Here is a 24,249-nt window from a genome sequence, read left to right as displayed (position 1 = left end):
AGCCTGAAGCAATCCTCCTCGACTTTCCAAAGTGCAGGTTATGGAGTTTTTATGAGAGTTTAAGAAATTTGGCTCCGGGCTGGGGACCAGTTTCTTACAGTGTTTTGGGAACAATCTAGATATGTTGGTTAGTGGCTGGCAATGTTCAAGGACTCGGTTTTGGTTCAAGCCTGCTGGGAAAACTCTGCAGCTAGCTGGGCCACAAAGAAGCCAAGGTACTCTGTGATTTTTGGTCAGGACAAGAAAGAAGGCAGGGGCATCTGAAGAACCCCACACACTGGAGTATGTCTTTTCCAGCTTTCTGATTAATATGACCCCATCATTTACGTTAGGCCTGAGTCTACTTCAGCAAGTGTCTGGTCCTTACTGGAGAAGCTTTTATTTATGGATATTAAAGTTTACACAATTTTGAACGTCTATACTATAATGTTACAGCCCTGGATTTGTCCATGGATTTTTTTTTAGATGAAGTTTTGCTCTTGTTGCCCAGACCGAAGTGCAGTGTCATGATCTTGGCTCACTGCTTGCCTCCCAGGTTCAAGCAATTATTCTCCTGCCTCTGCATCCTGAGTAGCTGGGATTAAAAGCACCTGCCACCACACCTGACTAATTTTTGTATTATTCATAGAAACGAGTTTCATCATGTTGGCCAGGCTGGTCTTGAACTCCTGACCTCAGGTGATCCACCCACCTTGGCCTCCAAAAGTGCTGGGATTACAAACATTAGACACCACTCAAGGCCTGTTCATGGATTTTTTTTTAAAGATGTGCTTTGAGCAATCTAAAACAAAAGCAGTCTGCCTAAAATTTGTATTTATGTATTTCTACTATATTGCAGATATTGATTTTGTGGAGCTATAATTTAATAAGATATTTTAACTAATGAAACGTTTTAAAATCTTGTATATTGTTATTTTCTACAAAGTTTATATTTAAGTGCAAATGCAAAAGACAGGAGTGATCATATCAAAGCACTAGGAAAAAACTTTGTGGGTAAAAATTTGACCTCAATTATGCAAATACTCAACTCCCAAAGTGAAAATGATGTTTTTTTACAAAAGAAAAATAAACATATTTGTTTGCAAGGTGCTCTTACACACACACACACACACACGACCTTTAGAATAAAGTAACCAGGCTGGGTGCAGTGGCTCACCCCATAATCCCATCATTTTGGGAAGCTTAGGTGGGCTGATCACCTGAGGCCAGGAGTTTGAAACCAGCCTGGCCAACATGGTAAAACTCCATCTCTACTAAAAACACAAAAATTAGCCAGGGGTGATGGCAGGTGCCTGTAATCCCAGATACTTGGGAGGCTAAGGCAGGATACTCGCTTGAACCCACGAGGTGAAGGTTGTAGTGAGCCTAGATTGTGTCATTGCATTCCAGCCTGGGTGACAGAGTAAGACTGTCTCAAAAAAAAATATGGTAACCAAAAATATCTGTATTCTCTTTAGGTGGCCTTTGGAAAACTAAAGCAAATCTATCTGCAAACACATCTAGGTGGGACAAGAGTAAGTGAAAATGGGACATTAATTTAAATTGATTGATGAAAAAAGTGGTGTAAAAAGTAGAAAGACAAATTCCCTTCCACAATTTTGATGAAAGTTCCTTCATTTTTTCTTTTATCACCCAGCTTAATAGAAAATAAAGTTGAAAATAAAGTAAATAACTTACATTGTCCTACTACTTACATTTTACTACCTCCATATGTGTAGCAGTGTACGGGAGTTTTAAAAGAGAAACAAGATTGACACTTCTAAACTGGAATTTGGATAAAAGGTGAATCTTCAGAAGTATTGATAATTTAAGAAAAGCATTACAGCCAGTGATTATCTAGTTACACAATTTGTTGTCAGAGACTGTGAAGACTTTACTACAAAAACTACAGGATGAGCCATGAATCCTTGATGCCGAGATTTTGTTTGTCTTCCTTTGTAATAGTGAACATGATCCCACTGATTGCCAACGCAGACACAGTTTATAAGCATGATTTACAGAGTTTAAGAGCAAGATAATGACTGAATTGGTTAGCAGTGGCACCCGGATATACAGTTCCCAACATATGAAGCAGCTACTGCTCAAGCAAACTCCTCAATTAACGTCAGCTTCAGTAACAATAGCTGACAGAGGCTATCAACGAGATTTTACCCAGAATGCTGCGTGACAACTTTTTATTTTTTTGATTTTGAAACAGTTTGCTGAGAATCAATTCTTTGTAACCATATTTATTTAGATGTAATTCACACAGCACTTTCCTCATTGATATTGGCCTATAATTATCTTCTCTGAAGTATATTTTCCAGCTTCGATATCAGGGATGCTAGCCTCATAAAATGACTCTGAAGGTGTTACCTCTTTTTCTGTTTTTTTTTTTTTCCCAAAGAATTTGAGGGTATTTTATATTAAATTTTCTTTGAAAGTTTGGTAGAATTTACCTATGAAGTAATCTGGTCCTAGGCTATATTTCAGAGTTTTGAAAAATTGCTTCTTTAGTTTCTCTATTTGTTACTGGTCTCTTTAAGCTCTCTATTTATTCTTCATTCAGTCTTGGTAGGTTATATATTTCTAGTAATTTCCACATTTTTTCTAAGTTGTCAAGTTGGTTGGTGTATAACTGTTCATAATAGCTCCTTATGATTCTGTTTATTTCTGTAAGACCAGTTGTAATGTCATCTCTTTTATTTTTTATATTTTTAACATATTCTCTCTTTTGTTTTCTTTCTTTTTTTTTTTTTGAGATGGAGTTTCTTTCTTGTTACCTAGGCTGGAGTGCAATGGCGCGATCTCGGCTCACCGCAACCTCCGCCTCCTGGGTTCAGGCAATTCTCCTGCCTCAGCCTCCCGAGTAGCTGGGATTACAGGCATGCACCACCATGCCCAGCTAATTTTTTGTATTTTTAGTAGAGACGGGGTTTCACCATGTTGACCAGGATGGTCTCGATCTCTTGACCTCGTGATCCACCTGCCTCAGCCTCCCAAAGTATCTCTTTTCATTGTTAGTCTAGGTAAGGGCTTTTATTTTTATTTTTATTTTTCCAAATCAACTTTTAGCTTTATTGGTTAATTTTTTTTTTGAGACGCCGTCTCACTCTGTTGTCTAGGCTAGACTGTGGTGGCACAATCTTGGCTCAATACAACCTCCATCTCCTGGGTTAAAGATATTCTCCTGCCTCAGCCTCCCAAGTAGCTGGGATTACAGGAACACCCCACCACACCTGGCTAATTTTTGTATTTTTAGAAAAGACAGGGTTTTACCAGGTTGGCCATGCTGGTCTCAAACTACTGACCTCAAGAGATCCACCTGCCTCAACCTCCCAAAGTACTAGGACTACAGGTGTGAGCCACCATGCCCTGCTGATTTAAATGTTTTTTATTCGCTATTTTATTTATTTGTGCCAGAATCTTTGTAATTTCTTTCCTTCTGCTAATTATAGTGCTTTTTTTGAAATGTAAAGTTAGGTTGTTTGTGTGGCTTTTGTTTGTTTTGAGACAGAGTCTCCTGTCACCCAGGCTGGAGTGCAGTGGTGTGATCTTGGCTCACTGCAACTTCCGCTTCCCATGTTAAAACAATTCTCCTGCCTCAGCCTCCTGAGTAGCTGGGATTACAGGTGTGTGCCAGGATGCCCAGCTGAGATCTTGTTTTAAAAAGATGTAGGTGTTTCCTACTGTAAACTTTCTTCATTTTTAAATTTAGATTCATAGGTTATATGTGCATATTTGTCAAATAGATATGTTGCATAATATATCCATTTAAGGGTTGGTTTGGCTTCTAGTGTACCTATTCCTGAAATGGTAAACATTGTATTCGACAGATTTTTTTTTGTGAACCATTTCTGCTTTGTCACCCTGGCTGGTGTGCAGTGGCATGATCATGGCTCACTACCAATGGATAATTTTCTGACCATCAGCCTCCTCCCATTCTCTCACTTGTGGAGTCCCTCTATCTATTGTTTTCATTTCTATGTTCTGTTGTACTCATTGTTTAGCTCCTGCTCTTAAGTGAGAACATGGTATTTGATTTTCTGTTTCTGAGTTATTTCACTTAGAATAATGGCCTCAGCTGTATCCCTGTTACTGCACAGAGCATGATTTCATTTTTTATGACTGAATAGTATTCCATGGTGTATATATACCACATTTCAAAAATCCAGTCCACTGTTAATGGACATTTAGGTTAATTCCATGACTTTACTATATGAGTAGGAATACAATACACATAAGAGTGAAAGTAACTTTTTTACATAATTATTTCTTTACTTTCAGGTAGTCGCCTAGTAGTATAATCACTGGGTCAAATGGTAGCTCTATTTTTAGTGCTTTGAGAAAGCTGTATATTATTTATTATAGAGGTTATGCTAATTTATGTTCCCACCAACAGTGAATAAGCATTCATTTTTCTCTGCATCCACATCAACGTCTGTTGTGTTTGTAGTAATAACCATTTGGACTATGTAAGATGATATCTTATTGTGTGTGTAGGTTTTTTGTTTGTTTGTTTTTTGAGATAGATTCTCACTCTGTCACCCAGACTAGTGCAGTGGTGTGATCTTGGCTCACCACATCCTCTGCCTCCCAGGTTCAAGCAATTCTCCTGCCTCAGCCTCCCAAGTAGCTGGGATTGCAGGCTCCCACCACCACACCTGGCTAATTTTTGTATTTTTAGTAGAGATGAGGTTTCACCATATTGGTCATGCTGGTCTCAAACTCCTGATCTAAGGTGATCCACCTGACTCCACCTCCCAAAGTGTTGGGGTTTCAGGCATGAGTCACTGCTCCCGAACTTTATTGCAGTTTTAATTTTAATTTCTCTGATGACTGGTGATGGTGAGCAATTTTTCATATGTTTGGTGGCCACTTGTATGTCTTCTCTTGAGAAATGTCTGTTCATATCCTTTGCACTTTTTAAAACGGGATTGTTTATTCTTTGTTGTTTTTGAGCTGTTAGTGTTCTTTGTAGATTCTGGATGTTAGTCCTCTGTCAGATGCAGAGTTTGCAAATATTTTGTTCCTATTATGTAGCTTGTCTGTTTAGTCTGTTGACTCTTTCTTTTACTGTGCTCTTTAGTTTAAGTCCCCTTTGTGTATATTTTGTTAGTTGCATTTGCTTTTGAGGTCTAAGTCACGAATTATTTGTCAAGGCTAATGTTTAGAAGAGTTTTTTTCTAAATTTTCTTCTGGGTTTTTATAGCTTCTGGTCTTTTATTTAAGTTATTAATGCATCTTGAATAAGAGTCTCTATATGAGGAGAGATGGGGATTGTTTCATTCTTTTGCCTAGTCAGTTTTTCCAGTAACATTTATTGAATAGAATGCCCTTCCCCATTGTTTACTTTTGCCAACTTTGTCAAAGATCACTTGATTGTAGGTATGTGGCTTTATTACTTTCTATTTATTCCTTTTTCTTTTACCATTTTCTCTCTCTCTTTTTAGCTGTATCTTTGCTAGCAATGGACTCTCTATTTCATTCCATTAATCTATCTGTATGTTTTTGTACCAATGCCATACAGTTTTATTCAGTATAGCATTATAGTATAATTTGAAGTCAGACACATGATGCCTCTGGCTTAGTTCTTTTTGCCTAGGATTACTTTGGCTATTTGGATGCTTTTTTGGTTTTATATGATATTTAGGATTATTTTTTCTAATTCTGTGAAAAATGACTTTGGTAATTTGGTAGGAAATGTTTTGAATCTGTAGATTGCTTGATTGCTTTTGTTAGCATCATCTTTTTAATATTGATTTTTTCAATCCAAAAATTCCATAAATTTTTGGAATAGTTTCAGTAAGATTGGTATCAGCCCTTCTTTCTAATTCTGGCAAAATTTGGCTCTAAACCCATCTGTTCTTTTTGTTCGTTTGTTTGTTTGAAAATATTTTGTTACTCAGTGAATTTTATTACTTGTTATTACTCTATTTTAGGTATATATTTTTTTCTGGTTCAGTCATAAGAAGTTGTATGTTTCCAGGAATTTATCCATTTTACTTTTTTTTTTTTCAAAAAAGGACTATAAGTGGATTGATACAGTATTTTTCTGTATTTGACAGGCTTATTGAATTTAACATAATATCATCAAGATTTATGTTATCACAAATATTAGAAGATTTTTTTAAAGCTGAGTAATATTCCATTATTTTTTATATTCCAAATTATGTGTATCCATTCATTTGGTGAGGGAAGTTTGGGTTGCTTTTACCTATTGGCTTTCGTGAATAATGCCACAATAAATGGTGTTAATAACTCATTTGACAATACATGTGAATGTTTTTGTTTGTGTTGTATTCTGTTTTACTGATGTAGGGTTTTACTTTTATGCCAGTACCAAAGTGCTTCGATTACCCTACTTTCATTTTGTATTTTGAAATCATTAAGCATCACATCTCCAATATTGCTTTTCTTTTTTAAATAGTCAAGCTCTTTGTTGTTTCTTGATATTCCATATCATCTGGAGGTTGTTTTTCTATTTTTGAAAAAGTGAAATTTGGAGTCTGAGAGGGATTGTACTGAATGTGTAGATAGATCACTTTGGTTAGTATGGCCATCTTCACAGTATTAAGTCTTCCAACCTTTGAACAAGATCATGGTTAAGAGTATTTTGTTTAATTTTCATATTTTGTGAATTTTTTTAGCATTAAGAAAATAAAAGAATTTATTCATCAAACCTCTGGAGAGCCAAGCACTTCTTTTCTTCTATTTTTTAATTTTGTTCAATTTTCAAAAACTTTATTTATTTAACTTTAGGTGCATACTATATCTGACATTTCTTGCCATGTTACCCCTCTCCACCCTCCCTGCTCTCCCCACTCCCCACTCTCTCTCCTCTACCACCCCATCAACTGCTCTGAGTGTGTGTTGTTCCTCTCCCTGAGTCCACGTGTTCTCATTGTTCAACACCCACCTATGAGTAAGAACATATGGTGTTTGGCTTTCTGTTCTTGTGACAGTTTGCTGAGAATGATGGTTTCCAGATTCATCCAATTCCCTACAAAGGACACGAACTCATCATTTTTATGGCTGTGTAGTATTCCAGGATATTTATGTACTACATTTTCCTTGTCCAATCTATCACTGATGGGCATTTGGGTTGATTCCAGGTCTTTGCTATTGTACACAGGGCTGCAATGAACATACGTGTGCATGTGTCTTTATGTAGAACAATTTATAGTTCTTTGGGTATATGCCCAATAGTGAGATTGCTGGGTCAAATGAAATTTGTATTTCTGGATCCTTGAGAAATTGCCACACTGGTTCAACCACAGTGGCTGAACTAATTTACACTCCCACCAACTGTCTAAGAGTGTTTCTATTTCTCCACATCCTCTCCAGCATCTATTGTCTCCCAATTTTTTAATAATTGCCATTCTAACTGGTGTGAGATGGTATCTCAATGTGGTTTTGATTTGCATTTCTCTAATGACCAGTGATGATGAGCATTTTTTCATGTTTGTTGGCCTCATATATGTCTTCTTTCAAAAAGTGTCATTTCATAACCTTTGCCCACTTTTTAACGGGGTCATTTGTTTTTTTCTTTTATATCTGTTTTAGTTCTTTGTAGATTCTGGTTATTAGCCCTTTGTCAGATGAGTAGATTGCAAAATTTTTTTTCCATTCTTTTGGTTGCTGATTCACTCTAATGATGGTTTCTTTTGCTGTGCAGAAGCTCTGAATTTTAATTAGACCCCATTTGTCTATCTTGGCTTTTATTGCCATTGCTTTTAGTGTTTTAGCCATGAAGTCCTCACCTATGCCTATGTCCTGGATGGTTTTGCCTATGTTTTCTTCCAGTGTTTTTACAGTGTTAGGTTTTATGTTTAAATCTTTAATCCATCTGGAGTTAATTTTAGTATAAGGTGAGAGGTAGGGATCCAGTTTCTGCTTTCTGCACATTCCTAGCCAGTTTTCCTACCATTATTTATTAAACATGGAGTCGTTTCCCCATGTTTTTGCCAGGTTTGTCAAAGATTGGATAGTTGTAGATGTGTGGTGTTTCTTCTGGGTCCTCTGTTCTGTTCCATTGGTCTATATCTCTGTTTTGGTACCAGTACCATGCTGTTTTGATTACTGTAGCCTTGTAGTATACCTTGAAGTCTGGCAGTGTGATGCCTCCAGGTTTGTTCTTTTTACCTAGAATTGTCTTGGCTCTGAGAGCTCTCTTGTGATTCCCTATGAAGTTTAAAGTGTTTTTTTTTTCCAGTTCTGTGAAGAAGATCATTGGTAGCTTGATGGGGCCAGTGTTGAATCTATAGATTACTTTGGGCAGTATGGCTACTTTCATGATATTACTTCTTCCTAACCATGAGCCTGGAATGTTTTTTCATCTGTTTGTGTCCGCTCTTATTTCATTGAGCAATGGTTTGTAGTTCTCCTTGAAGAGGTCTTTTACATCCTTTGTTAGGTGTATTCCTAGGTGTTTTATTCTCTTTGAAGCAATTGTGAATGGGAGTTCACTCTTGATTTGGCTCTCTGTTTATCTCTTATTGGTGTATTGGAATGCTTGCGATTTCTGCACATTGATTTTTTTATCCTGAGACTTTGCTGAAGTTGCTTATCAGTTTGAGAAGATTTTGGGCTTAGATGATGGGGTCTTCGAGATATACAATCATGTCATTTGCAAATGGAGACAGTTTGATTTAGTATTTTCCTAATTCAATACCCTTTATTTCTTTTCTTGCCTGATTGCTCTGGCTAGAACTTCCAATACTGTGTTGAATAGGAGTGGTGAGACAGGGCATCCTTGTCTAGTGCCTGATTTCCAGCTTTTTCCCATTCAGTATGATATTGGCTGTAGGTTTGTCATATATAGCTTTTATCATTTTATGATACGTTCCATAAATACCTAGTTTATTGAGAGTTTTTAGCATGAAGAACTGTTAAATTTTGTCAAAGGCCTTCTCTGCAACTATTAAGATAATCATGTGGTTTTTGTCTTTGGTTCTGTTTATGTGATGCATTATATTTATGGATTTGAGTATGTTGAACCAGTCTTGCATCCCTGGATGAAGCCTACTTGATCATGATGGATATGCTTCTTGATGTGCTGTGAAATTTTTATTATTATTATTGCATTTTAGGTTTTGGGGTACATGTTCAGAACATGCAAAACATTTGCATAGGTACACACATGGCAGTATGTTTTGCTGCCTTCCTCCCCTTCACCCATATTTGGCATTTCTCCCAGTCTATCCCTCCCCAGCTCCCCCCCCCGCTGTCCCTCCCCTCTTCCCCTCAATAGACCCCAGTGTTTGGTACTCCCTTCCCTGTGTCCATGTGTTCTCATTTTTCATCACCCACCTATGAGTGAGAATATGTGGTATTTCATTTTCCGTTCTTGTGTCAGTTTGCTGAGAATGATGTTCTCCAGATTCATCCATGTCCCTACAAACGACACGAACTCATCATTTTTGATTGCTACATAATATTCCATGATGTATATGTGCCACATTTTCCCAATTCAGTCTATCATCAATGCGCATTTGGGTTGGTTCCAGGTCTTTGCTATTGTAAACAGTGCTGCAATGAACATTCGTGTGCATGTGTCCTTATAGTAGAACAATTTATAGTCCTTTGGATATATACCCAGTAATGGGATTGCTGGGTCAATTGGAATTTCTATTTCTAAGGCCTTGAGGAATCGCCACACTGTCTTCCACAATGGCTGAACTATTTTACACTCCCACCAACAGTGTAAAAGTGTTCCTATTTCTCCACATCCTCTCCAGCATCTGTTGTCTCCAGATTTTTTAATGATCGCCATTCTAACTGGCGTGAGATGGTATCTCAATGTGGTTTTGATTTGCATCTCTCTGATGACCAGTGATGATGAGCATTTTTTCTTATGTTTGTTGGAAATTTTTTGGTTTTTCTTCTGTTAGTGATTTTTGATTTCATTCAGTTTTAGCCAAAATAATAAGATTTAAGTTTTATAAATTTATTAAGACTTGTCTTGTGAGATAACAGGTGTTGCATTGAGGAGAATTTTCTTAGGAGCTACTGAAAAGATTGTGTATTCTGCTGTTGTGTGGTGTGTTCTGTATATGTCTTTTAGGTGTAATTGCTTTATAGAGTCCTTGTCTTCTTATTAATGTTCTGTCATGTTTTATTATTCATTACTAAAAGTATTAAAATATCCTCCCATTATTATGTTACTTCATTTCTGTCAATGCTTGCTTTATATATTTGGGAGCCCTGATAGGAGATATAAATAGTTTCCCAGTGAATGACCCATTTTATTATAATTTAATGTCCATGTTTGTCTCTTGTTGAGTTTGGACTTAAAATATATTGTATTAAATATGACAGCTTTTGATTTAATGTAATTAGTTCTCCACCTCTCATTTGGTTAACATTTGCATGGAATGTTTTTTCCATCCTGCCACTTTCAGTCTATTTTCATCATTAGATCTGAGGCGAGTCTCCTGGAGACATGATATACATGGATTTTGTTTTCTATATTAAGAAAAAATCTTTTAATTTACATTTCCCTTTTGATTGGGAAGTTTAGTCCATGACTATTTTAGTACTTCACTGAAAGGTAATGACTTATAACAATTACCATTTTATGTTTTTATTTGGCTCTTGTAGCTATTTGACCCTATTTACTTTGTATTCATTTGCATCTTGTGGATATATGTAGTGGTATACTTTGCTTTTTTATTTTCTTTTTTGTATCTGCATTTTCTTTACGATTGCCATTTAAATTAGACTGAATCTTGTAAAGTTACAACTGTATGTTTTAAACTGGTAACTTGCACTCAGTTGCATATGAAAAATCTTGTTCATTTTATCTGCCCTCAACTAATAATGTCACTAAATATATCATAAATTTATGGCTGTTTTAATTTTCATATCTTTCAAATTTTAAGGTACAATTGTTTTCTGCCTAATAATTATAATGCTACAAAGTTTTACTTTGTGTACAGCTGGAACCCATACAAATGTGAAGAATGACAAAGCCTTCAACTGGTTCTCAAACCTTACTCAAAATAGGAGAATTCATGCTGGAGAGAAATCCTACAAATATGAATAATAATGTAGCAAAGCCTTTAGTCAGTGCTCATGCTTTATTGGACATAAGTAATTAATTCTGGAGAGAAACCTTACAAATGTGAAGAATGTGGCAAAGCCTTCAACCAGGGCTCACATCTCACTAGACACAAGGTAATTCATACTGGAAGAAAACCCTACTCATGTAAAAATGTGGTAAAACTTTTACTGATTCTCATACTTTTCACAACATGATAACAAGGAGAGAAATCCTACAATCATGAAGAATGTAAAAAAAACTTTTATGCATGACTTCATCATTACTAAGCATAAGAGAATTCATACTAAAGAGAAATGCTACAAATGTGAAGAATGTGGCAAAAATTTAACCAGAGATAACATCTTACTGGACACAAGATAATTCATACTGGAGAATAACCCTGCAAATTAGAAAATGGTGGCAAAGCCTTTAACTGTTTCTCAAACTTTACTAAACTCTAGTAATAAGAGAATTTATTTGGAGAAAAACCCTAGAAATGTGAAGAATATGTTAAGTGTTTGATCAATGCTCAATCCTTACTGAATGTAAGATTATTCATAATAGAGAACTCCTACAATTATAAGGAATGTAGCAAAGGTTTCAATTTGTGCTTAACTTTTAATGTAAGTTAATTCATTCTGGAGAGAAACCTTACCAAGGTATGGAATGTGGCAAAATTATTAATGAATGCTGACATCACAGTCTACATTAGTAATTTAATACCAAATCAAAGTGGTAGAAATGTCATGACTGTTGAAGAATCCTTCACAAAATACAACCCTTGAAGGGAACAAGTTATTTTACTGAAGATAAACATTACAAATATAAAGAAAGGCACAATACCTTACCTATATCACAGATTTTCTGTACACTGGAAAAGTTATATTAAAGGGAAACTCTCTAGGAGTGCCTCAAACTTTATATTGGGGAGAAACCCTATGGATGTAATTAATGTGGAAAAACTTTTATTTCATACACATACCTTAGAAAACACTGGAGAGTTTCTAGTTGAGTATGTTATACAGATTTAGGAAATGTGAAAATGTATATTAGAAAGCCCAGGTAAACATCATAGATTGACAGAAAAAGCATTAGTCCAGTAACAGTTTGATACATTACTCTTAACCAGGGTTGATTATAGAGAATAGTTTAATTTGCTTACTTATATGTAAGTTTAAATGGAGAAAGAGATTTATTTTCTTGGATTTATTGAGATTAATTTTCTCTTTTTTGGACAATTATAATTACATTCAAATTATACTTTTTAAAATTAAGATAATATTAGTTATTTTGCAAAGCAAATATTTTTACAAATTAAACTCACAAATTTCTTGATGTTGTATGTTCATTTCTAGTGCTTATGTGAAAGCACATGCTTAATAGTTTCTGCATCAGCTCTGATCCATCTTTCTCTATTAGGTTGGCACCATTAATACACTTTTCTATAGAACACTAAGGACACTTGAATAAAAGGTACAAAAAGAAAATCTAAGTGAAGAGACCCTTTATAACAGTGTTGTAAGTGACTCATGAGGTATTTTTTAAGGGTAATATTATTCTGCATTGCAGTAGAAGAGAAGCATTTTGTATCTTAGAAGTAAATTGTTTTACTAGTTACACATTAAAACAATAAAATGCAATGGAGCTTAAAATGCTTTTTGAGATAATGTTTGAACTTAATTTATTTTAATAGAATAAAATTGTTTTTATCGTGTTAAGACTGTTTTCCATTGAACGAAATGTATCCTACCATCAACGATAACGTATCCTACCTTACCCCATGTAGTAGGTAATTGATGGTAGCAATATACTATTGAATAGCATGGTGAAGAATAACATAGTACAATTACATCTTTCATAATTCCTTTTCCCAGTGAAATTTTGTTACCAGAGGTAATATTTTTATTATTTTTAACTAGAAGATCGTCATGATGGTCATAATGAAGATTATATAAGACTATAATAAAATATATTCGCATATTTCTGAATTCTGAATGACTTTAAAAAACATTTTTCTTTTTTTAACTGCATTTTAGGTTTTGGGGTACATGTGAAGAACATGCAACATAGTTGCATAGGTACACACATGGCAGTGTGAGTTGCTGCCTTCCTCCCCTTCACCTATATCTGGCATTTCTCCCCAACTCCCCACCCCCCACTGTCCCTCCCCTACTCCCCCCAACAGACCCCAGTGTGTAGTACTCCCTCCCTGTGTCCATGTGTTCTCATTGTTCAACACCCACCTATGAGTGAGAACATGCAGTATTTCATTTTCTGTTCTTGTGTCAGTTTGCTGAGAATGATGTTCTCCAGGTTCATCCATGTCCCTACAAAGGACACGAACTCATAATTTTTGATTGCTGCATAATATTCCATGGTGTATATGTGCCACATTTTTCCAGTCCAGTCTATCATCGATGGGCATTTGGGTTGGTTCCAGGTCTTTGCTATTATAAACAGTGCTGCAATGAACATTCGTGTGCATGTGTCCTTATAGTAGAATGATTTATAGCCCTTTGGATATATACCCAGTAATGAGATTGCTGGGTCAAATGGAATTTCCATTTCTAGATCCTTGAGGAATCGCCACACTGTCTTCCACAATGGTTGAACTAATTTACGCTCCCACCAACAGTGTAAAAGTGTTCCTATTTCTCCACATCCTCTCCAGCATCTGTTGTCTCCAGATTTTTTAATGATCGCCATTCTAACTGGCGTGAGATGGTATCTCAATGTGGTTTTGATTTGCATTTCTCTAATGGCCAGTGATGAGCATTTTTTCATATGTTTGTTGGCCTCATGTCTGTCTTCTTTTGTAAAGTGTCTGTTCATATTCTTTGCCCATTTTTGAATGGGCTTGTTTGTTTTTTTCCTGTAAATCTCTTTTAGTTCTTTGTAGATTCTGGATATCAGCCCTGTGTCAGATGGGTAAATTGCAAAAATTTTTTCCCATTCTGTTGGTTGCTGCTTCAGTCTAATGACTGTTTCTTTTGCCAAGCAGAAGCTGTGGAGTTTGATTAGGTCCCATTTGTCTATTTTGGCTTTTGTTGCCAATGCTTTTGGTGTTTTGTTCATGAAGTCCTTGCCTACTCCTATGTCCTGAATGGTTTTGCCTAGATTTTCTTCTAGGGTTTTTATGGTGTCAGGTCTTATGTTTAAGTCTTAATCCATCTGTAGTTAATTTTAGTGTAAGGTGTCAGGAAGGGGTTCAGTTTCTGCTTTCTGCACATAGCTAGCCAGTTTTCCCAACAGCATTTATTAAACAGGGAATCCTTTCCCCATTGCTTGTTTTTGTCAGGTTTATCCAAGATTGTATGGTTGTAGATATATTGTGTTGCCTTCAATGCCTCCATTCTGTTTCATTGGTCTGCATAGCCAAGTCAATTCTAAGTAAGAAGAACACAGCAGGGGTCATCACACTACCGGATTTCAAACTATACTACAAGGCTACAGTAATCAAAACAGCATGGTACTGGTACCAAAAACAGAGAAATAGACCAATGGAACAAAACAGAGGCACTATCCAGGACATAGGAGTAGGCAAGGACTTCATGAATAAAACATCAAAAGCATTGGCAACAAAAGCCAAAATAGACAAATGGGACCTAATGAAACCCCAGAGCTTCTGCACGGCAAAAGAAACAGTCACTAGAGTGGATCGGCAACCAACAGAATGGGAAAAAATGTTTGCAGTTTACCCATCTGACAAAGGGCTGATATCCAGAATTTACAAAGAACTCAAACGGATTTACAGGAAAAAAACAAACAAGCCCATTCAAAAGTGGGCAAAGGATATGAACAGACACTTTACGAAAGAAGACATACATGAGGCCAACAATCATATGAAAAAATGCTCATCGTCACTGGTCATCAGAGAGATGCAAATCAAAACCACATTGAGATACCATCTCACGCCAGTTAGAATGGCGATCATTAAAAAATCTGGAGACAACAGATGCTGGAGAGGATGTGGAGAAAAAGGAACACTTTTACACTGTTGGTGGGAGTGTAAATTAGTCCAACCATTGTGGAAGACAGTGTGGCGATTCCTATTCCATTTGACTAGCAATCCCATTACTGGGTATATATCCAAAAGTCTATAAATTGTTCTACTATAAGGACACATGTACACGAATGTTCATTGCAGCACTATTTACAATAGCAAAGACCTGGAATCAACCCAAATGCCCATTGATAATAGACTGGATTGGAAAAATGTGGCACATATACACCATGGAATATTATGCAGCAATCAGAAATGATGAGTTTGTGTCGTTTGTAGGGACATGTGTGAATCTGTAGGACATCATTCTCAGCAAACTGACACAAGAACAGAAAATGAAACACTGCATATTCTCACTCATAGGCGGGTGATGAAAAATGAGAACACATGGACACAGAAAGGGGAGTACTAAACACTGGGGTCTATTGGGGGGAAAAGGGGAGGGCCATTGGGGGGGAGGTGGGGAGGGATAGACTGGGAGAAATGCCAAATGTGGGTGAAGAGGAGAAGGAAAGCAAAGCACACTGCCATGTGTGTACCTATGCAACTGTCTTGCATGCTCTGCTCATGTACCCCAAAACCTAAAATCCAATAAAAAATTTAAAAAAAAAAGAATTGACTTAGCTATGCAGGCTCTCTTTTGGTTCCATATGAAGTTTAAGTTGTTTTTTTCCAATTCTGTGAAGAAGGTCATTTGTAGCTTTATGGGGATAGCATTGAATTTGTAAATTACCTTTGGCAGTGTAGCCATTTTTACAATATTAATTCTTCCTGACCATGAACATGGAATGTTTCTCCATCTGTTTGTGTCCTCTCTGATTTCATTGAGCAGTGGTTTGTAGTTTTCCTTGAAGAGGTCCCTTACGTTCCTTGTTAGTTGTATTCCTAGGTATTTTATTCTTTTTGTAGCAATTGTGAATGGCAGTTCATTCTTGATTTGGCTCTTTTTAAGTCTGCCATTGGTGTATAGGAATGCTTGTAATTTTTGCACATTGATTTTATATCCTGAGACTTTGCTGAAGTTGCTTACGAGTTTCAGGAGTTTTTGGGTTGAGACAATGGGGATCTTCTAGATATACTATCATGTCATCTGCAAATAGAGACAATTTGGCTTCCTCCTTTCCTATTTGAATACCCTTTATTTCTTTGTCTTGCCTGATTGCTCTGGCTAGAACTTCCAGTAGTATATTGAATAGGAGTGGTGAAAGAGATTCTGTCATTTCATCACACTCATTCTCCATCCAGATTTGTTCCCTTTCTGGTGAGGAGTTGTGGTCCCTTGTAGAAGGCGAGGTGTTCTGGTTTTGGGTGTTTTCCTTTTTTTTGCACTGGTTTCTACCCATCTTTGTGGATTTATCCACCTGTGCTTTGAGTAGTTGTTGATTTTCCACTGGGTCTCTGAGTGAGCGTCCAGATTGTTGATGATGAAGCATTTCTGTTTTTTAGTTTTCCTTTTTACAGTCTGGTCCCTCTGCTGTAGAACTACTGAGGTCCACTCCAGGCCCTGCTTGTCTGGGGTACACCTGTAGCAGCTGCAGAACTGTGAGGGTTGCTACCCATTTCTTCTGCTATCTTTGTCCCTGAATGATGCATGCCAAATGTCAGTCTGATCAGTCCTTTGTGAGGTGACTCTTTGGATATGTGGGGGTCAGGGAGCTGCTTGAGGAGACTGTACTTTATATTTGAGAGGACAGTCTGTACTTTATAGGAGCTCAAGTGCTGAGCTGTGAGCTCCGTTGTTCATTCAGGACTGCTAGGCAGGTACGTTTAAGTCTGCTGCTGCAGAACTCATAAAGCCCATTTTTTTTCCTCAGGTGCTCTGTCCTGGGGAGTTTGAGCTTTATTTATGAGTATCCGATGCACTGTCCTGCCCAGCAAGGGGGCAGTCTAATCACTGCCTGCCTGTAGTGGTTATGCTGAGCTGCCTTGGGCTCCGCCCTGTGGCTGTGGGCTCTGCCTTGCTGCTGCGTGTAATTCCCTGTAGTCCTGTTTATACAGGTGTGGTTAGAGCTACCGTGGTGATGATGGCCTGCTTCTGTAGTGGCAGACTCTCTTTGTTATGATGGGTTGCCTTGGCAATGGCGGGTTGCCTTAGCAACAGCAGGCTGCGTCAGCAATGGCAGTGTACCTCCAGAGTGCCTTGGTAATGGTGGATGCCCCTCCCTCTCCAAGCTGCATGGTCCTGGGTTCAGCTGTGCTTTCCATGAAACTCTCAACCCTGAGCGTTTCCAATTGCTGTTTTGTTTGTTTTGGTGGGGGTGGGACCAGCCGAGCCTGATCACCTGCCTCCCTGCCTCAGAGCCCTTTTTTTTCTTTTTTAAGCTGAACGGTTGACTCTCTCCCAGGTGTTCCAGTCGCCTGCTGAAAGGGCGCCGGGATATGTGTGATTTCCAGTGCAGCGACCCACTGTGCTGGCTGGAACCACGTTGCTACCCGGGAATCTCCTGGCCTGGCTTTCTGTTTAAGTCCCATTTAATCGTATGAAATCTCCAATTGCCGGTTTAACAGGGCAACCAAACCAGTGAATTTTGTACAAAGTGCCGCTGCACTGCGGCCCTGGCCCAAACAGCCTCACTGGCCCAAACAGCTGTGCTGGTGGCCCATGCAGCTCCTACACCTGGGAATCTTCTGGTCTGTGGGCTATAAAGATCCGCCTGGAAATGCAGCATGCACTCAACATCTGCAGTTTCACTGGGAGCTGCAATCCTGAGTTGGTCCTACAGCGCCATCTTCCCCAAATTGTCCTGTTACTTTTCTCATTTTAATTTATAGCTATCTTTCAATTATCCTTATTATTGGAGGAGGAAAATTGGAACAGAAAACTTAGATGAGAGGACAGTAATCAATTCCCAGACTTTTACATTTGATTATGCAATATGTTGTGGCTGCATAGTGCCAAAACAACCAGTTGAAACATAAATAGCTCAGTTGAGTGACTTTTTTGGTATAAAATACATTTTTAAAACACCAGGTTGTTTTAAATTTAAACATTAAAATTAAAATTTTAATTCTAAATTTAAAATGTAAATTTAACTCACCAACTATCCTTGTAAGGTTTCTTTTTTTTTTTTTGTATATATCCTATTTAATGTATGGATACTTTAGTCAACTGCATTAATTTATATCTTTGATTATACTTAGGCTGAATAAAGAGAGTAATCTGTTTTCCAACAGAGAAACAGTTGCCTAAGAACTGGTGGAAAATGTTTTGGGAGAGTAAAGTGATTAGTGGGAAATCTTCATTTTAAAGAAAAACTTTACCCAAATTGTATCTGTTTATCTCATACCTTCTGCTTGATGATCATCTCATTGATATACGCAAGGTCACCCAATATCACCCTCTGTGACGTTATAACTTGTTCAAGCAGAAAAAGCCATTCGGTAAATTCTGTCCAAGCCTGGCTGAAATGTCTTATAAAAGGTCATTTAAAATTTACGTCCTATATTTCAGAATACATTTACCATTGCAAAGATCATATAGAAATGTGTCAAAGGACTCAAAGAACATGAGTATTTGCAGACAATATGTTAGAAAGCTCCATCAATCACAGCACATTCTCTGAGAAGATTTTGTAATTCCCATATGCAGACCGCTGTTCCTTGAAGAGGGGAAGAAAAAGGAGGCCCTGCTCTCAAAAATTGCTGGGTGAACCCTGATGGAAAAGGACTGTGTTCCATTATCTGAAGTAGGCTTTAAAAGGTGGATGATAAGAAACTTCTGGGAGTTAAAGGAACTTGTTCTAACCCAATGTAAAGAAACTAAGAACTTGGAAAAAAGGTTCGATGAAATGTTGAAAAGAATAGACAATATAGAGAGGAATACAAATGAGCTTATGGAGTTGAAAAATACAACACGAGAACTTAGTGAAATATGTACAAGCTTAAACAGCCGAATGGATCAAGCAGAAGAAAGGGTATTAGAGGTCAAAGACCAACTTAATGAAACAAAATGACAAGACAAGAATAGAGAAAAAAGGATAAAAAGGAATGAGCAAAGTCTCCAAGCAATATGGGACTATGTGAAAAGACCTAATATACGCTTGATTGGTGTACCTGAATGTGACGGAGAGAATGAAGTCAAGCTGGAAAATACTCTCCAGGACATTATCCAGGAAAATTTTCCTAATTTAGCAAAGCAGGACACTATTCAACTCCAGGCAATACAGAGAACACCACAAAGATATTCCTCAAGAAGACCAACCCCAAGGCACATAATCGTTAGATTCACCAAGATCGAAATGAAGGAGAAAATATTAAGGGCAGCCAGAGAGAAAGATCAAGTTACCCATAAAGGTAAGCCTATTAGGCTTACAGCAGATCTCTCAACGGAAACCCTACAAGCTAAAAGAGAGTGGGGGCTAATATTCAATATACTTAATCAACAGAACTTTCAGCCCAGAATTTCATATCCTGCCAATTTAAGCTTTACATTTGAAGGAAAAATAAAATCTTTTAGAAACAAGCAAGTACTCAGAGATTTTATTACCACCAGGCCTGCTTTACAAGAACTTCTAAAAGAAGCATTATACACAGAAAGGAACAACCAGTATGACCCTTTCTAAAAATACACCAAAAAGTAAAGAGCATTAACATAAAGAAGAATTTTTATCAACAAAAGGACAAAATAGCCAGTTAATATCAAACGGTAGCAACCCTAAATTTAAATCAACCAAATCTCCCAATCAAAAGATACAGACAAAATCCAACGGTATATCCAAAGATATACATAGACTCAAAATAAAGGGTTGGAAAAAAAAAAACGTACCAACCAAATGGAGAGCAAAAATAAATAAATAAAAAGCAGGAGTTTCAATTTTCACATTTGACAAAATAGATTTCAAGGCTATAAGGATACAAGGGTAAAAGGATTAATGTAATAATAAGAGATCTTAACACCCAGATACATAAGACCCATAATGAGATTTAGATTCAACGAGACAGAAAATTGATAACGATATCCGGGACTGGAACTAAGATCCAGAACAAATAAACTCAATAGAGCTCTCCATTTTAAACACACAAAATATACATTATCCACAAAATCTAACGATATATCTAAAGATATACAAAGACTCAAAACAAGGGGATGGAAAAAAACTCACCAACCAAATGGAGAGCAAAAATAAATAAATAAAAAGCAGGAGTTGCAATTCTCACACTTAATAAAATAGATTTCAAAGCTACAAGGATGCAAGGGTAAAAGGATTAATGCAACAATAAGAGATCTTAACACCCAGATACATAAGACACATAATGAGATTTAGATTCAACGAGACAACAAATTGATAATGATATCCAGGACTTGAACTCAGAGCCAGAACAAATAAACACAATAGAGGTCTCCATTTTAAACACATAAAATATGCATTAACCACTTTAAACACTCAAAATATTGATCGGCCATTATTGAAACCCATTTTAGGAATGAAGTAATATTCCTTAAAAAAAAAAAAGGTTTCATCCTAGATATCTGCATCTTTATGTCCTTCAGGTCTTTGCTCCAGTGTCACCTTCTTAGCAAAACCTTCCCTGATTCTCCTTTTTGAACTTGCCACACTCTCAAACACTTTCATTACCCCTTATCTTGCTCTATTTATTTTCCTCATCACACTTACCACCCTTAAAAAAAAACTACAGAAATTGCTTATATATTATATTCAGGAATTTTTCTTTCTTCTATTCACTTATGTATTCCCACAAGCTACAATAATGCCTACTATTACTGGTAGATACCCAGCAAATATAAGTTGTTACTATTATTACTATTATCATCCTCATTGTTTATAAATTCCAAAGAACAGGAACTATGAGGCCTATGCAGAAAGACATTTTTTCCATTTGGAGACACTATGATTCAAAAAATTGATCAAAGATTTTCATAGTCAAAGATAATTACATTGGAATCCCAGCTCTGCCATTTACTTGGGACCTTGGGCGAGATATTAATACTTGGCCTCTGTGAGTCTCAGGTCTCTTGACTATAAAATGGGAAAAATAATACCTGTATTAAAAGATTGCAGTACTGAAGAGATGATATAACATACAGAAAGTGTCTGGTTTGATCAGAACACAATTAATGTGAACTGTCTCAAATTAGTAGTTTCATTTTACATTGGTCAGATTCTTATTTAATGGTGTGGCTTTAAATATGTTCCTTCTGCTCTTTGGGCCTCATTCACACAGCCCTACAATAAAAGGGTTCATTGAGGTGTTCTCTCCCAGTATAAGCCCATGACCTTGACTGGCTTGGAGGGCTCCAAGGGGGCTGACGGGAACCCTGGGCCTCACAAGACATTGCTTCACCCTTTCCCATGGGTTAAAAAAAGAAAAAAAAATCTAGGAACATTCCCAAGCTACATTAGATACCAAATAATTCTGAACAGAATTACATTATACTCTAAACATGCTAATTTTTTCTTACATGACTAATATTTCACTTCTTCATGATACCAAGCCCACTGATATTTCATACAATGGCTAACTCATACCTTGTAACCTGTCCTTCGGTAATCAAGAGTCAACAAAATTAGTCATTCATAAAGAGTAAATTTATGAACCATCAATCTGTTTCCCTTGATGTTGGCAATCAGTTTGTTTTAATTTTATTAAGAAAGTAATTAGGAAGAATAATGAAGATGATATCCAGAAAACACTGTTAATTACCTACTCAACACCTACAATTCTTCATTCAAAAGAACAATACTGAGACTTGCTCCCCCAAATGTCAATCAGGACCCCTAATCAGTGGCATCCACTGAGTGCCTACAAGAAATGGAGAATTTTAGGCTCACTCCAACACACGAAATTCAATCTGTCTTTTAACAAGAATCCTAAGTAGAGGAAATACACATAAGTTTAAGGACACCACTGGAACCCCTCAAGGGGTCCTGGGGATGGGCCAGCTAGGGTCCCTTCAGCCCTAGATGTGCCACAGGACCAAGGGCTCTTGGAGGAAATTGCTTATACATGTGCTGCACCCGTCTTGTTTCTCGAGGAGTGACCCACCTCCGGTTGAGCAGGTGATTATGACACCTACAGGTGGGAGCCAGACCCCACTACACTGAGGCTTTGGAAAGCACCAGGAAAACAAAGAGTGCGGGGCGCCGCAGCCCCCAAACTGAGCCAAACGCAGACCTGCATCAGAAGGCAGGCGGACTACAGAGAAACCGCGCTGGAGTGCACTGGCCACACTCGTGTCAGCATGTCACACCCACATACACACTCACACACTGATCAACACACTCAGAAAGGCACATGCATACACACACTCACGTACACACAGAAAGACACGTGGAGACATCCAAGCGTCCCACAGAAACACACCCTGCCAGGCAGCTCCTGAGTCTGCGGGGTTCTGCTCTGTGCCGGGAAGCACCTCGGGGACAGAGCAGCCCCACAGCAGGAAGGCAGGCCTTACCTGGAGATGCCAGCCGGGAGGGCTTTCAACGAGAGGCACCTTCACACTATCTGGGCCGGCCTGAAGCATCGTGGGGATACTTGGGGAACGCTGTGGACATCCCTGAAGCCCCGCTAGATCTTGTTTCATCCTGGTTCGGCCTGACGGATTCCTAAAATGGCAGGACTAGGCGATGATCGCGTAGAGAAAGGGTCCGTGGCCCAACATTGAGGCACTGCCACGGAGGTCCCCCGCTTTTCTAAGCCGCTGAGATCGTTCCCCAGGCAACCTTGGCTTTCACTGTGACGCGATCCCCGGCTCAGCGCACCCGCCTGTGACAGGCGGCTTGCGCATGCGCTTTCGCGTGCCCAGCTGGGGTGCCGCAATGTTGGCGCTGTCCAGCTGCTGCCGCACAGGTACAAGGTGCAGTCAGTGGCAGAAGCCGCACCTGTAAGGAGGCTGCGTGTCACAAACAGCGCAGGACCCTGACAGTCCTGACCTCACTACCTCCTTGAGCCCACACTTGGGTTGGAGGATGAGGGCGCTTCAGATCTGACAGCCGGCACTCTGGGTGTCACCAGAAAGTTCCCCAGCCCCATGAGCTGACTGCCACATTTCAACCAGGGTCACCCACCAAGGGGCCCTGCCTTGATCTCCAAGTCCAGGAACTCCTTCTCAGCGCTACTGACTGGGCATGGAGGGAACAACCACAAAGAGGCCAGCCCAGTGTGCAGCAGAGGTGGTGACACAACTCTCTTCCCTTGGGGCCGATCAGGTGTAGAGGACATCTCCAAAGTTCTCTGTGGTGAATCCAAGCCCGAGACAGATGTCCAGGCATGCGTCCGAGAACCCCCAGGAAAGCCAAGCACAAGAAGATCACATCTGTGATCTGAAGAGTGCCTGTGCCACAGCGCAAGCCTTTTTCAGGGACTCCTGACAGAGAAGTCAGGAGGAGCCCACAAAAGGGCAAACCGCACCAACCCCCAAACCGGCATCACTACCTGGCATACACCCAGCCAACCCGTCTCTTTAGCTCCGTCAAATCCCTGGCATTCACCGGGTTTAGTGTTCATACGACCCATAGGTCCTACAACAAAAAGACCTCAATCAAACTCATGTCAAACACACACACACGCGCGCGCGTGCACACACACACACACACAGTAGTCCTGAGAAATACTAATGATTTTAGTCCTACAGTAAAAAGACCTCACTCAATCTGCTATTTCAATGACAATTAGTAAGACACAGCAGATACTCATAAAGGTTTAAATAATTAATAAAATAATTAGAAGCTCTCTTTGCTTACAACTACTGTTTCCAATTGATCATCCTCAACTCCATCCTCAACCTCCACAAAATTTTCTTGAATTAAATTCTTCTTTATTATAGAAGATTGTTATTGTTGTCTTTATTTTTTTTTTGTCGATTACACTATTGTATTAGACTCACGATTGGGGTGTCATTTTTGCCATACTGCAAAAGATATACTGCCTTCCGAATTATTCGTGGGTATGTCCTGAACATGGAACTACTTAGTACTTTATCCTACATTTTTGGAAACAACCTTTAGGATAGCTCCAAAGACATTGTACATAAACTGCCTCAAAAATATTAGCCAATTACTCCCAAGTTTCATAGATATGTTGAAGGACTTTCTCTTTCTCTACTATAATTTTCCCTCAATCTTTCTCACTGGTGGTATGGAAAATCTCATAAAATTTAAGACTTCCTGCCATTCTTTGAAAAATTAAGACAAGCAACATTCTCAGTAATGAAGATAGATGACATTATTTGGAGGTAAATATTTTAAAGGTAACAACAACT

General features: G+C 38.2%; 1 long non-coding RNA gene across 1 annotated transcript in view; it reads right to left on the bottom strand.

The window, feature by feature from the left end:
- The window catches only part of LOC144580309 (uncharacterized), a 56,259-nt gene extending 33,576 nt beyond the window's left edge, over window positions 1-22,683 (bottom strand). The window contains exon 1 of the long non-coding RNA XR_013529594.1: window positions 22,444-22,683. This is a non-coding gene — a long non-coding RNA (uncharacterized LOC144580309). The remainder of the gene's footprint in view (window positions 1-22,443) is intronic.
- Window positions 22,684-24,249: the final 1,566 nt, after the last annotated feature.

Source organism: Callithrix jacchus, chromosome 19, assembly GCF_049354715.1.
Source record: "Callithrix jacchus isolate 240 chromosome 19, calJac240_pri, whole genome shotgun sequence".
Classification (NCBI taxonomy): Eukaryota; Metazoa; Chordata; class Mammalia; order Primates; family Cebidae; genus Callithrix; species Callithrix jacchus.
Note: the sequence above shows the minus strand (reverse complement) of the source record. Positions and strands in the feature narration are given on the sequence as shown.